The 15250-nt window shown below is 47.8% G+C and overlaps 1 protein-coding gene across 2 annotated transcripts in view; it reads left to right on the forward strand.

Annotated features, from left to right (window-relative positions):
* Positions 1–15250, forward strand: part of PSD2 (pleckstrin and Sec7 domain containing 2) — a 90572-nt gene that overhangs the window by 13540 nt on the left and 61782 nt on the right. The window contains exon 1 of one of the 2 annotated variants that reach the window (XM_014959671.1): positions 7115–7302. The exons of the other annotated variant lie outside the window; for it this stretch is intronic. The gene's annotated coding sequence lies outside the window, so the exon portion shown is untranslated. Of the gene's footprint in view, positions 1–7114; positions 7303–15250 lie in introns of those variants that run through there. 2 annotated transcript variants of the gene reach the window in all.

Below are 15250 nucleotides of genomic sequence, written 5' to 3' on the forward strand. Positions count from 1 at the left end.
GGAACTGCTAGAAGAGCCCAATAACCTATAGGGTTTTTGCCTCCAAATTATCAGGCTTTCCTGGAATACTGCTCTTCCATTCAGGTTCAAGTTGATCTGGCCCAGCACAGATGTATCCCTGCAGACTACCGGATCGAACTGAGGGGCTGGACAAATAGCTTCCCTAAACAGCTTCATAACAAAGTGGAAGAAAATCGTATTCACAGAACAGCTTTTCAGCCTCAGGGATAGATGCTGAAGGGCTTGTGCTGCTGCCAGTAAGACAGCCCTAGCATTTCTAAAAATGACGGATGATAACTTTCTGTTACCAAAAGTAATGCAGTGAATTTGGTGTAATTCTGTATCAGACCTCAATCCGACAGATAAAGGTGAATTGATTACTGAACTCAGAATTAAGTATTCCTTAAACGACCTAATTGCATTTGTTACAAGTAAAATGTAATCCTAAATTGATAATACATATGCAAGGCACTTTAAAGTGGTAAATTTTCCTAAGCTGAGAACAATTACAAGCAAGAAACGATTGGAGGAAAAACTGAGACAAAATAATGTGTGCTATAAATGAGGGTTGTTTAAGAAAACTTTGATAGATGCTGTCTCTGCTACAGCATGCATGCAATTTTGCCGTCATCAAAGATATTCATAACCAAGAATTGATCATTATTAAGCAAGAGAAAAGCAGAAATAATAAAGGTAATAAAAAACTAAGTGGAAAAGGAACGGATTTAGTAACAAAAGCTATGAATTGACTGTTATGTAATGCAGAGACCTAGAAGGCTAATTTGAAGAAGCAGTCAATGAAAATTATGTTTACTAGCATTAAGGACTATAAGAGATTGTGCATGTATGTGTATTTATATGCATGAAGGTGGCAAAAGAGTCTGCTGTGGTACTGCAAAAAAAAAGTGTCCAGCGAAAGATTCATAGCTCTGGAGAAAAGAAATCTGATGGGTTCAAATCTTACAGGGTTAATGGAAAGCTTATTGCTGCAGTAGTAACCAGGCAGCATTTTAAATGGCAACTGGTATACAGAAGTGTTTATACATAGAATCACAGAATCGTAGAATGGTTAGAGTAGGAAGGGACTTTGAAGACCATTCAGTCCCACCCCCTGCCCCACCAGACCAGGTTGCTCAAAGCCCTGTCCAACCTGGCCTTTAACCCCTCCAGGGATGGGGCAGACACAGCTTCTCTGGGCAACCTGGGCCAGGGTCCCCCACCCTCACAGCAAAGAATTTCGTCCCCAGATCTCCTAAGCCTCTCCTCTTTCAGTTTAAAACCATTACCCCTCATCCTATTGCTACACTCCCTGATAAAGAGTCTCTCCCCATCTCTCCTGTAGCCCCCTTCAGATACTAGAAGGCTGCTATAAGGTCTCCCTGGAGCCTTCTCTTCTCCAGGCTGAGGTACTCCAGCCCTCTGATCATCTTCATGGCCTTCCGCTGGATCTGTTCCAACAGATGCTGCCTTCTGATTTTGGGGGCTCCAAAGCTGGATGTAGTACTCCAGGTGGGGTCTCACAAGAGTGGAGTAGCGCAGCAGAATTACCTCCCTTGACCTGCTGGCTATACTTCTTTTGATGCAGCCCAGGATGCAGTTGGCTTTCTGGGCTGCAAGCACATGTTGCTGACTCATGTTGAGCTTCTCGTCCACCAACATCCATTCCCAAGTCCTTCTCCTCAGGGCTGCTCTCTAGCCATTCTCCGTCCAACCTGTATTTGTGTCTGGGATTGCCATGTCCCAGGTGCAGGACCGTGCACTTGGTTTGGTTGAACTTCATGAGGTTCACATGAGCCCACCTCTCCAGCCTGTCCTGGTCCCTCTAGATGGCATCCATTCTGTCCAGTGTGTCAACTGCACCATACAGCCTGGTGTCATCGGCAAACTTGTTGAGGGTGCACTCAATCCCACTGTCCATGTCTCTGATAACGATGTTAAACAGCACTGACCCCTGAGGAACACCACTCATCCATGGCTTCCACATGAACATTGTGCTGTTAACCTCAACCCTTTGAGTGCGGCCTTCCAGACAGGTCCTTATCCACCAAGTGGTCCATCCATCAAATCCATGACTTTCCAATTTTGAGACCAGAATGTCATGCAGGACAGTGTCAAAGACTTTGCGTAAGTCCAGGTAGATGACATCTGTAAACAGGACATATCTAGGACTTGAAAAAATGCATTGAACAGTTTCATAAGACGTGGCTGAGAAATCCTTTTAGGGTGTTGATACTTCATGTATATTGGTACCTGGGGCATTGGGGTATATTTGCACCTCAAAGTAGTCAGAAAAATAAGATGACATTTGTTTAGGTGAGATGATGAATGGCAGAGAGGGGGAGATTCATTGCATTGGAATATAATACAAGGTGGAAGAGATGCTGCAGAGACCCCTGCCAGAAGAACAGCAGACTCCCTGCTGGACCTCTCAGAGTTTGCTCAGATCTGTTGCTGAGGATATAGCTTTCATACACTAAAAGTTAGTGAAATTAGGACAAGTCAGATACTGAGAGCGATCGGGTCTGCTTGGGGAGCTGCTTTTATGTCAGTGATGGGCTCTCAGGAAGACAAATGCAAATGGATACACTCAGGAACCCCCACGAGCAGAGGGAAGATGATATTTTGGAGGACAGTGACTCATCTGAAAGTTGACATGCAGGAGATAGATAGCGAACAGAGTGATCATCCAGCAGCACCAGTCTTGCCTTCTGCCAAAACCTGAAATGCCAGGAATTATGTCTTCCATATTCCAGGCTGGGAATTCCCAGGCAGACATGCCTAGACTGGGAAGGGGATCAAAAACCTCCAGAGCACATCAAAGATTTCTTTTAAATGTGTGAAAGAGATGACTAATCCTTGCACGGGACATTTGTGCTGTGCACAGTGTTGTCTTGGGACTTCCAGAGGGCACTGGAGATCATGGTGGCTTTGCTTTGCACTGGCCAGGCTGGTACTCAAGTCTGAGTCCTGGCCCAGCACCCAGAAAGTTATCGAGGAGCTCAAAGAATGCGTAGAAAACCAGACTCCCATGGAACCGCTAAACAAATTCCACTTGAACGTATATGCAGGAGAAGGTTACCAGGAAATTGGTCAGAGCCTATGGGAAAAAAGGAAATCCTAGGGGAAATGCTTGCAGTAGCTGGGCTTTGTCATCTAAGAAGAGCCAGTGGTTGCAGAGTGACACCAGCCTACAAGCTGGGAGTATTTCTTCTGGGGTGAAGGTGCTTTTTTCCTATACATTAGTGGCAGCTTCTTTTATGGAGGACACATTTCATCCAGGCTTTGCAAACTCCCAAGGCCAAAGAGGTTTCAGCTAACTGTGAAAGAAGAGGGTCCTGACAGTATCCCTGCAATTCACAAACTGGACAAAGTTAGCATCTTCCCCCCCCACACCATCTCCATACCCACCATGGCACTGTGGTGTCCCATTGCCTCTGCGATCCTCCACCAAGCATGAGTCAGCCCAGAACAAGCCGCTGGGGAACAAGAACAGATGCAACAGGAAAAGAGGAGCCAGCTGTGGGTCTCATGTTCAGTGTTTGAGGCTTCAGCCCCAATCCAGCAGAGTGTTGCACCCTGTGGAGTCTCTCCAGGTGCACTTATGTGTGTGCACACACATGCACACACACACAAAGGTGTACGCTTGCCTTGGACCCTCTTCTGAGAGACTTTCCTGTTCCCTCTCCCCTTTCCATCTTCCCAGGCTTACAAACCTGTTAGCAGCCCTTCTGCCTCAGACCTCTAAAGGAGCTCTTTGCGTGCAGTCTTTTGCTCATGATTATTTTTAAAGCATCATTCCTGCCTGTCATCCAGCTACCCAGGAGGAGACTCACCAATCTCAGCTTGCCCAGCCCCCTGAAATAGCCATGAGGGTTATGTACAGGGTCTCCCCACCAGCTCTGGTGCCCCTGATGTGAACCACTGCTTCCACATCTCAGCAGTCTGCTCAAACAGCTCCAGGGTAGGCTTTTCAGAACAGCCATTATCCAGAGCAAAGAGCTGATTTTAAGTGTCAAGAGAAAGGCAGACAAAGGCTCATGAAGACTGATCCTTCCTCTTCAGAGGCCTGTTATTCCCCTCCACATCTCCCTACCTACACTACCTACAAAGACCACGCAGCAAGGTCCTCGTAGAGCTTTCTCCTAATTCTGGCTTCCATCAAAGTAACTTCTACTGAAAGTGAGTCCTAGCTGCAAAATCCAAGGGATTTCTGGAGAAAAACAGTTGTGGGAGGACATGGAAGCAAAATCATTCTTGGGCGCATGTGAACACTTGTAATGTTTTCATAGAAAAAATAAAGAAGTCTGAGCAGCACCCAGGAGTGTCCTTGTGTGCCACACTAAGTACCATGAGTACCATGGTTGGAAAACTACTTGTAACAGGGATGCAGTATTTCAAACTAAGGCACAAGCTGCAGTTAAGACACTTTTTAAACTTCCAGGTGAAGTCAATAGACCCTGTGGGGTTGTGGTGTAGGTTATCCTGGCTCCTCTACTCAGAGGAAAGTGGGAACAGAGCAGGAGCTGCAGAACAGCGAGCCTTGAAGCTGCCTTAGGCTCAGCTTTATCAGTGGATCCCATGGGGGAACATGGCTGTGAACAATCTCAGGACCACAAGCTCCCATCTTTTTCCAGATGTCTGCTTCTCCCATCAGCCTAGCTGGAGTGTTTCCATGATCTGTAGGCTGTAGCTGGTTAACCTTGGTGCCTGTCGTGTGGTCTGTGCTGTTTAGTCCTGGTGGCTGCAGTTCCCTGCTGCCTGGAAGGCTCCCAGATGTGTGCTTTGGTTTATTTGGGCTTGAAGGGTGGCTCTTTTGGTGTCAGCATGGAAGGAAGCTGGTCTCTCCCTAGGTCACTCCTGCTACCCCAGAGAACTCATGTCACAGGTGGCAAATAGCAGCTGCACATTCATGTGCACATTCAAGCAGTTAAACAGCGTGGCCAAAACTGCGATAGTTTAGGAGTTTTCTTAATTCCAAAAAAATGTTATGACATACACAAGGCATCTAACACAGACCTACTGGCAACACAGGAAAAATGTTCTTCTACTGTTAGGAGTGTCTCATAAATGATAAGGTCAAGCACACCTCCCTGCTCAAGAGATGAGAGGAGGTTTCTACCTGAATCCAGCTGTTGATGTGCTCATTCCCAGAAGCAGAATGAATGATAACCCAGTTATTTGGAGCCCCGCTAGTGGATATATTCTTAGAAACTAGAACCTCATTTTCTCATGCTGTAAAATATCACTTCCTAGGACTGGCTGTGCAGAAATTGGATTTTGTTACTTGCCTTCAGACCTGAAGAGTACAACAGACTGATGAATATTGACTGCATTTTTTTTATTATTTTTTATTTTTTATTAAAGCGCCCTAATCTGATAATTGGTCAATTACAAATACATTGGAATTGATCACAGAGAGGAGCAGGACAGAACTTTGTACAGCTGTAAGGCAAATCATGTCTCTCAAATGAACAGTGAGGTTAGCAGTCCCACATCTGGATTTGTCCGGCTGCTTACTGCCCTTGTCCATGGCCACAAGATCCATTTCATGTACCTCTCCAGCACAGTAGCCTTCATTCACACTTGCATTTGTTGGATAACTCCTGAGTATAGCTGCAGGATGGCTCATTACATGGTTCATTACTGGTACTATCCCTGGCAAACAAACCCATGTGCTGTGGGGCATCCCTTCTGGAAGAATATACGGCTGTGTTCTGCTGAGCTGCTCCAGGATGTTATTTCATCTAATGGCTGTGGTTCGGTGCTTGAATGTATCATTGTAATGATATTTTTAATTCGGGATGTTTGAGATTTGTCCACTCATTCAGTGGTGTGCATCTTCTGGAACAAGCTTTCTAAGAGACACAGAGGTCCAGGAAGAGGTTTTTCTCCAGGGAGTCAGGAAGCCATCAGCTGTCTTGGAACATCCATCTAGGGCAGACACCAAGTCCTTCTTCCTTCACCTACGTGTCCAGCCTGGAGCTGCTCTCTCTGCGTGCTGCTGTGGGAGCCCTCAGTCCATGAGAAGGGAAGATGGTGCATGCCAGTGCGAAGGTGCAAGGTGTGTGCCAGCTCCAGGTGAAGGATCCCAGTAGCTGACCACTGCTTCAGCCAACTCAGGCTTGTGCTCCAGCTGGGCAACTTGAACCACAGAGCACCCACCACCTCTCACCCATATGCTCATGGAAACCCCTGTTGCATTACAGCCACCAAATGGCCAAGACGCAGTGTTTTCTCTACAGCATAGGGTCTGCAAGGAAAGTCAGGGTTTCCCTAAAGCAGGAAAAGATGATCTTTGAGGTCCCTTCCAACCCTAACCATTTTATGATTCTATGATTCTGTGATTCTCTCCATCCCACACTGCATCCCCAGCCATCTTGGTGAGCCAGGTGCCTGTGTTACCATGTAGACATTACTGTTGCCTTCACATTTAAGGGCTGACAAGACAGATGCATCCCAGGGTTGGTGAGCAGGTCCGTGGCCCACCCTGCCATGGTGGGGTTGTCTCTGGAGCAAGCTTGGCAGGCACAGGGGCAGCACCACTGCTGGAGGCCAGCAGCGCTTTTCAGCCCTGGGGTGGGATGCGATGGGATGAGGCTGCGGCAGGTGGGAGTGCCCAGAGGCAGGGAGCAAGTGACCTGCAGTGCTGGGGTCTGCATCAGGGTGGGTCCTTGCAGCATTTTCACTGCTGTACATGTGTGTATGGCAGTGCATCAGTTGCTAAAGACAGTGTGAGTATTTGGCAGGATTTCAACCCAAAACTTCAAGCCAGTGGGCTTGAAGGGCAGTGATTGTTGGCTGGAAGCAGACCTGTCCCCCAGCACTTTGTGGGTGCATGTCGGGGGAGAAGTCCCAATGCCCCTGGGAATATTATTGGCAGCTCCAGTGCAGCCCAGGCGGGGAGTGGAGCCTCCCAGCCAAGCGGCAGGTCTGCTCCTGCCCTGTGCTCCTCCAGGAGCTTCGCCAGCAAGGGCTTTATTCCATCCTTTCACTGGGTCCATTCACCATCACTCCCTGCCTCCTCCCCCTCTTCCCGTCCCCTCCCACCCTGCCTGCTGGATCCCCAGCAGTCTCTTGACACCTTGGGGGGAGGCTGGGAGGTGTAACCATCTCCAGCAAGAGGGAGAGCAGGAGGGAAGGGAGAAGGAAGCCAGTAACAGGGAGGTCTAGGAAGGTGGTGGAGGGGGAGGGACGGGGCCACTCCTCTGTCGGTGGGACTGCAGATTATTTTGCATGGATTGTTGAAGAGAAAAGGGAGCTGCATTTGTGAAGGGACCAAAAAATAAACAGCTCATTGCTCGGGTAAGTGCAAATGTGAGGTCCCTTGCTCTCATTGTCTGACATGCGGTACATTGATCCCTCATCCTGTTTTGCTTAGTTATACTGCTTTTGATTCTTATTAGGATTATTTGATGCATCAGCTGTATGCTTCAGTTGCTAGAGACTGGGTCTCCCTGATACGTGTGTGTGTGTGTGTGTGTATGTGTGCATGCGCGTGCATGTGGAAAGATGCCCATTCTCTGAATATACATTGACACATTTTTCCAGCTCTTAGTGCGGTGTCTCGTTTGACATACTACAGCATGCCGTACACACGCAAATTATGTTTGGTGTTACTGATTTTAAAATCTGGTCATCCATGCAATTATTGAAATAGCAAGACTGGTCGGTAGCTGAAAATTAAAGGGGGGCTCTCAAACCACAGTCCTCATTGTTACAGGGCTACTATTCTTTACCCTGAGCCTTACGTGTTCAGTATTATGTTTTATAACAAAGATACATTTAAAGATCAATTCGGCAGTGGTTATTGCATCCAAATTACATGGTTGTCATGGAGATGGTACAGAGAAGCTGAAGTGATATGACTGCATCTGGACGGGAGTGAGGCTTCACCGCCGAGTGAGATCCTGCCTTGCCTCCTGTGTCTTTTTGTCTGTGCTAGGTTACAATTTCTTTTAATCTTGAATGAAGCAGTACTGTATTAGAGGATTTAGAGGTCAAGCTGCTGTGAAGGTTGTGTTTTGCCCCTGTTCAGTGCTGTGTTATTATCGTAATTGTTATATTAGCATCTGCATCTCCCTGAATTTTCTCTATAAGTCTGGGGAGGAGGAAGGCACGAGAAGGACAGATAGTTTTCAGAGCACAGCTAGGGCTGGGAGTACTTTCTAAAAAGATACCTGCCATGCCCACACCTCCCTGCTGCCTGCCGCATATGGGGGGACAAAAGGGAAATGATTCTCTAATTTCACCCATGTTTATCTTCCATTTTCCTGCCTCAAGTTTGAAGGTACAAGGAGCGAGTCACCTGCTCATCACTGTGTCAGGAGAATGGCATTTGTTTTTTGTTATTATATTTGTTTCCTTTGCAGCTGATAATATGAATGTGTTGGCAGTTGGGAAAGAAAATCCATAATTTATGAGAATGAAATTTTCCTGCCTAAGGCTAGCTGGAATACAAAGAGTATATCTGTGAGAAGGGCATGTTATATGTTACAGATGTGTATTTCTCTAGTGGCTGGGAGTAAATCACACTATTGTGCTCATCTTCATTATTTTGGGTGTTAGGCTGGCTTTAGTCAATATTTAATCTGAGCTCATTGTGTGCTCACACAATAAACGTGCAATTTGGAGCCTAACTTTACATCTATAAAATGCTTTGGGAATGCATGTGGCATTGTGTCCATAAATGCAATTTCACCCTTTTCTGTAAGACCAAGCCTATTGTGGGGATGTAAATATAGTAAAAGGCACTGGTGGAAACAAGCCCATCTGAATGGCAGTGTTTCTCTAATTGTATCACTAAACATAAGAGAGAATTAATTACTAGGATAAACAGAGCTTTGTAGCTGTTGGATCAGGATAATATTTGCATGGAGTTCCAGGCCTGCATTATAGTAGCTAGTATTATGGCTTAAATTCCCCCCATGCCAGTAGATAATGTTTTTAGCCAGGAGCGTGGCATATTATCATTAGCTATTTTTGTATTAAAAATATGCTAAATCCCCATGTCCTTGTCAAATTGTCCATTGCAACCGCTCTAAATTGTGTGATTCAGCTAGGATTTTCTTTAACGTGATTTTTCCCTGTACGAGTCCAAGTAAACAATGGATAAAGTGAGAAAGTGGGTGGCTGAGCCCAGAGGGCAAGTCAGAGAGATGGCTGATTCACAAAATGGATGGTTCTCATTTTGTCTCTTCTTTCCCCCTAAAAGTTAGACAAAAGTTGTGTTGAAGTTGGTGGTTTTCCCTGGACATCTCCCTGGATCCCTGAGGTTGGAAGTCAAGTAGTTCTGAATCAATACTGAGTTTCCTCCATCCTCCGCACCTCATCACTCTAGAACACGGCCGTATTATTCTCTTGGGAAACTGAGGTTTGGCATGGTCATGTGTGTTTGCTAAGGTGACAGGAGGACAGAGGAGCTTTGCCAGCATGACCACCATGGTCTCTCTGACCACCAGGCTGGTTCCACATCCAGGTGGTGTGGTCCCATTTGTAGGTGCAGTGGGAGGGTGGTGGTGATGGGAAGCAGTACTGGTTCATGGAGACTAGGTGAATGGAGTAAGGGTGCTCTTTGCTGAGGCCACTCATTAGAGATGCACAGTGGGTTAGCAAGAGAGAGTCAAGCAGTTTTACACTAGCTTCTGTGGTGATTATATACTTTTCTGACCCCACCTACAGGGTAACTGAAATGAAGCCCCCTCTGGTGTCCTCATTATGTGACCCATCACATAGCTCTCCACGTGGAGTTGAATACTCAGTGCTTGGCAGGAGGTATCTGGCTTATTTCTATCTATGGTTGCATCCAGCTCTGAGTGTGAAGTCTTGGCTTTCCACTCTCCCCACTGGTGCTGCTCACAGCTCATCGCCCATACTGTAATACCCTGTATTGCTCTTCTTGACTTCAACCTATGGCCCCATCCCTTCTCTTCCCTTCATCCTATCATCTGACACCTTTCTGTACCCTTCCTCCATGGGTTTTCCCACTGATGAAGATACCTCCATCCACTGTTGCCAGAAGCTTCAGCCCATGCTGTGATTTGTATGTGCTACGCCTGCCATGAGACACATGGCACTGAGAATGTCAGGCCACCACGTTAAAGGAACTGAAGTGAAAAGTCTCATTTGAAGTCTGGAGTGCCTTCTCCATCTGTGAAGTCACCCCATACGGTGTCAGTGGTTCTGGAGTTGGTGCAGAGGGAAATGGAAAGGATTGCTCAGCTTGGACATCTGTGTGTGGCCCTGCTGACTGGCACAGTTTGATGGCATTGTCCAAAGGATGCTCTCTGGGCTGGGAGGGAGCTGCTGCTACTGCCACCAAGGTGCTGGCTATGGGCAGAGTGATTCCTGCTGAGGGAAAAGCCTGCTTGGAGGTTGCACGCATGCAGTCACCAGAGTGGGTGACCTGCTTCTGTAAATGGCCACATCTTTTGAAGTTGCTGGTTGCTCTGCTAGGTGACAAAGTCTCTGCCGTGGAGACATCTCCTTGTCAGATTTGCTGAGGGTGAAAACGTCCTCCTCACTCTTTCAGCAGGGATGTGCTGGGTCAGAGTACATCCAGACTGTCAGCAGTCAGATGGATCCAAAGGAGTGGTATCTTCCACAAAAGCTTTTCTGTGATGGTGATGGTGCAGGAATCATAGGCTAGAGGGACTGGCTCCCTCCCTCATCTCCTCTGTGACTCTGGGGAGGTGCTCACCAGGGGAGAGGCGCTTCTCCAACCTGGACATCTCACCCTTCATCCTCACTGCTGTTACTTTGTCTTCCTGCAGGAGCTCCAGGAGATGAATGGCTGAGATGCTCAGGGAGGTCCTTCCCTGCAGCCCATAATCTGGCTTTTCCGACCCTGGGCAGCACCTAGTTCTGCTCAAGTCCCAGGCAGGGATGTTAGTGATTCATTCTTTAGAGCAAACGCTGCTCCTGTCACTGGAGCAGCCCCAGTGCTCCCTTACTTGCACTGGGCAGGGCAACAGAACATGAGCTGCAGGCAGCCTGAGCAGAGATGGTGCACTGAGCCTGAACCCCTTCTTGTGCTCTCCATGCTTTTTCTGGCCTTCAGCCTGGCACTGGATGCATGGTTTTTCACCTGTCTCTTCACCACCACTGCTTATATGTCCTCCACTTCTTTCTCGTCCTCCTTCTCATTGTACTACATTCTTCCCTCATGGTTTTTCAGCTCTGTGGTACATCTTGGAGGGCCTGGCTGGTGGCTGTGGAGGAGGAAGGACTGGTAGTTGGCTCAGACTATCTGCTCTAGGGTTGTTTGAAGTTGAGCCCCACGTCCTGGGCAGGATTCATGTTTGCACTGGAACCCGGAAAAGGAGACCACATCCGAAGGCTTCCTCCCAGTGCCACTCCGAGGGGTCCCATGCAAATTGTCCAGGGTGTCACCTTTGTGGTATCACCAGCTCAGGAAGGCCTTGCATCATCTCCTCCTAGGTCCTCTTCTTCTCTGAGGCATTCTGACTGGCTCCCAACAAAGGCAATGTTGGTGTGATGCTCTGTCATTGCCACCTGCCTTGGGACACCTCATCAGGGGTCAGGGAAGCGGCAACGTTTCTTTTCAAGTAGAATGGGCACGGGATTCATCCCAGCATTTTCTGCCTTTCTCTACAGCATGGGACATGGTTTGGTTCCTAGGATTATCTCCCAAAGCCCTCGCTATGGCAAAGCCCTAGTCCACTGGTTTTGTATCTCCTGCTCTCCAGCTGAGGCACCTGGGAATCACAAGGTCCCTGGTATCTCCTGGAGCTTTAAGCATGCTGTGAGTGTGACAGGGAGCACACTGCGGGTGGGACTGGATGGGCTTTAAGTTCCCTAACAATCTACACCATTCTATGATTCTATGACTGAGAGGCTCACAGCTGGATTTGGTGGCTTAATGTGGTCACTTCCCATCCTGCATCTCCCTTCCAGGTAATGCAGCTGTACTCCTCATCTCCCCGTGGCCTTTCTGTGTCTCTGTGATGGAGAACCAACCTCTGCCTCAAAAGACAAAACTGCAAGTCTGCATTAGTAGAGTAATTCCTAGCGCTGCCCCCTTTTTGGAAGTTGGATCATATGCCCTCAGCTCTCCTGATCAGCATCAAACAGGAAAACTTATATCAGACCCAGGTGACTGATAAGCTTACAGTTCACCAACTGTACTGGAAAACCCAGAGAAAATGATGTGAGCTCAGCCACTTCTCTAGCTTCTCTTCCCCTGTGTGACAATTGTCTATTATTTTCTTGATATGAAAAAACAAATTCGACCCAAATCTTTTTTTCTGTTTTAAATCCTTAAAAAATTGTAAGATTGTAGGGGAATGCTGTAATACCAAGCTAAATTGAAGGGTTTCAATCTTTGTTTTCAATTTTTTTTCCTGTACTTTCTTATGCGCTCAGTTCTTGAAACCTTTTTTGTTTTTACACTTTGGGGATTTTTTTTTTAAGGCTAGCTCTTCACTGTTTTCAGCACAAATGCATCACAAATCTAGGTAAGATTTAGCTGACCTATAATTGCAATATTTGGCCAATGAACAATTTTTCCAAAAGAAATTCACACAGTTCTGGGAAAGAGTCTCATAGAGGAGGAGAGGGAGTTCCCTGTGGTACCTGCCTGCCTCCCTCCACCTCCCGATCTGGAGCTGGATGGTCTCATGCCAGCTCAGAGGAACATCCACATGCTGCTCTATACAAAGCAGGACCTGCTGACTGGAGCCTTCTCCACAGCAAGCCCTGGTTGCGCTTGCATAGGTCTCTGTCCGCTCCGTGCATGACCACTTGATGTTGGTTGGTGTTGGACACATACAGAAGGAGAGGCTGGCACCTTCTCCAGTTCACCCACAGTTGCAAGTCCTGGAGCAGCCTTGTTTCCCCATCGCACATCCTGGCAGTTGGATCTCGCAGACTCGGATGCACCGAGGGTGGTACGAGGCACCACCCCCAACACAGAGCTTACCTTAGGTTGGGGTTCTGCTCCTACCAAGCTCTACATGTTTGCTCCTCAAAAGGGCACTGGGTACCCAGACAGTGGAAATGAATGGAGGCAGACTGGGATCCCAGTATTGCGGGCACTTTCTACGAAAAAAACCAAGCAGGTTGAGGACACAGCCTGCCCAAGCAGGACACAGGCATGGGAGGAACAGAGGTCTCTGGTCTCTGGCCAGAAAGTGATATACAATGCAGGAGGATTCTGCTAAATTAAAAATATATATTTATCTTTGCTAGTACAACAGAAGCTAGGGGACCAGGCAAGAGGAAAGTGAGAAAGCTTTATTTAATTAGATTATGAGGCCCCAAAGGCTTCAGACTCATAAAAAAAAAAAAAAAAAAAAAGGTAATTGAGGATGGGGTTTCTGCCAAGTACTGCTTTAATGAGTATTTTGGTTTTATATCATAAGTTAGCAACACCAAGCAAGGGCAGCTATTTGAGCCACCCCTCACCAGAGTCTTGAGCTTGCTGAAGCAGGAGCTGGTTGCCTGCATCTGGGAGTGTTAACCTGCCTTTTGATGAAAGGGCATCCTTTGTCCTTTCAAGGCTATTTATCCATATCTCTTGGTATTCTGTCACCGTTAAAGCTCTCTTTCTTCACCAGGTCCCAGGAGGCAGCTTTCTTCATTGCATAGATTGGAAAACTGAGGCAACAGATAATCATTGGGTGGTTTTACCTCCCAGAAGGAGAGAGAATTAATTTGCTGCAGCAGCTGGGCCATTCTTTGATGGCTTCTTCCTAGGGGCTGGTGGGACAGATGTGTGGCACTGCTGGTCTGTGGCTTCCTTACAGCCTGATGGTGGCTTTTGCCTGGCAGCCATGTGGAGGGACATCCTGGGCCCCAAGCTCAGCCCAGCTCTGCTGGCTCTCTTCATCCCAGGCAGCCACTGCCAGGCAGCAAGTCAGTCACATACATGGCAATAGAAACAGGGTGTCCTTGGCCCACCTCTGTCTGGTGACAACCTGAACAGGGTTGGGGTGTGGGGGCTGCTGGAGTGCGACAACCTCAGCTGCCCCCGTGCCCGGACTTTGGGCTGGGCTGGGGTGGGTTGAGGGTCCCAAGCCTGAAGGCTTGACTCCACTGGTCTACGATGTCCTTTGCTCTCCCACCCTGCCTGCTCAGCACAGCTGTGAGCCTCTGCCAAGGTGCATTCTGCTGGAGCTGGGAGTGGTGGGGCTCATGTCACCTGCAGAAGAGCCACTGCTATTGAGAAACTCTTTCTGCAGCACCCCCATGTCATGGTGACCTGCCACTTTGCTCCTTCCCACCCTGAGAAATGAAGCTTCCTCTCTCCTAAACCTGCTGCCCCTGCTCGTCTCCTCATTACACCCACAGGCTCATCAGCCTCCCTGTGCCCCTCAGCTGAGGAGCCTGGCAGGAGCTGGGTCACAGGGCTGCTCTCATCTGGGACACCTTGAGCCCAACAGTGGAGAAGAGGAGAGCTCACAACTGTCTTTCAAAACAGAGAAACATGCCACTTGACTGTCAGTCTAGTCCTCAATTTTAGGCTCCATCTAATTAGAAGTTGTTTTGAAAGGATTAAGGCAGGTTTTAATATGTAGCTCATCCCATATCACCAGCACTATTTCTGAGGTGCTCAGAAGCGCCTCTCTGCAAGGCACTGAAAGCCTGTGCTAATCATTTATTAACCGTTTATAAACTATTTAAAAATGTTCTCTGTAATAAAGTGTGACCTTTTCATTTCCAGCCCTCCTCCTCCCCTGTTGGGTGGCCCTTGATGTTGGCTGTTCCTCATGGGCAGCCGCCAGCCCCCTGTGCTGTATCTGTGCCCACTTCTGTCTGGGACTGTGCCTGCTTCTGCAGGTGCTTTCCAGTGTCCACACCATGCACAGCACCTGACTGCTGTGCAAGGGTGTTTGATGCACATACAGGTAGGACTTGCCTCTAGCACGGCACCTCGCAGTGAGATATGGGACACTAGGGTGGGCATGATCCCTCACCCCCATATAAGATTGTCTTTAAAAAAGCAAGAGATCTTTATCCCAAACTTTTGGAGCTGCCTTCATTTGCCACTATGAGCTCTGCTATTCTCCAAGTGTCCTCTTCTGTCTTTTCATTTTTTTCATGAAAGAAGGGGAAGAGTTTGGTGTTCAGGTGTGGCTTCAGGAAGCTTGGATTTCCCTCGTGCACCCAGTGAGAACTGTGATAATGCCAAGAGGAGGCAACTCTGCATTGACAGTGGGAGTGTTGAACCAGAGCTGTCTGGGGACCAGGAGCAGAATAACAGCCCCAGGTGAAGTGCAGGAGATTTGGATGT

This window comes from Calidris pugnax, unplaced genomic scaffold (genome assembly GCF_001431845.1).
Source record: "Calidris pugnax isolate Ruff unplaced genomic scaffold, ASM143184v1 scaffold418, whole genome shotgun sequence".
In the NCBI taxonomy this organism is placed as follows: Eukaryota; Metazoa; Chordata; class Aves; order Charadriiformes; family Scolopacidae; genus Calidris; species Calidris pugnax.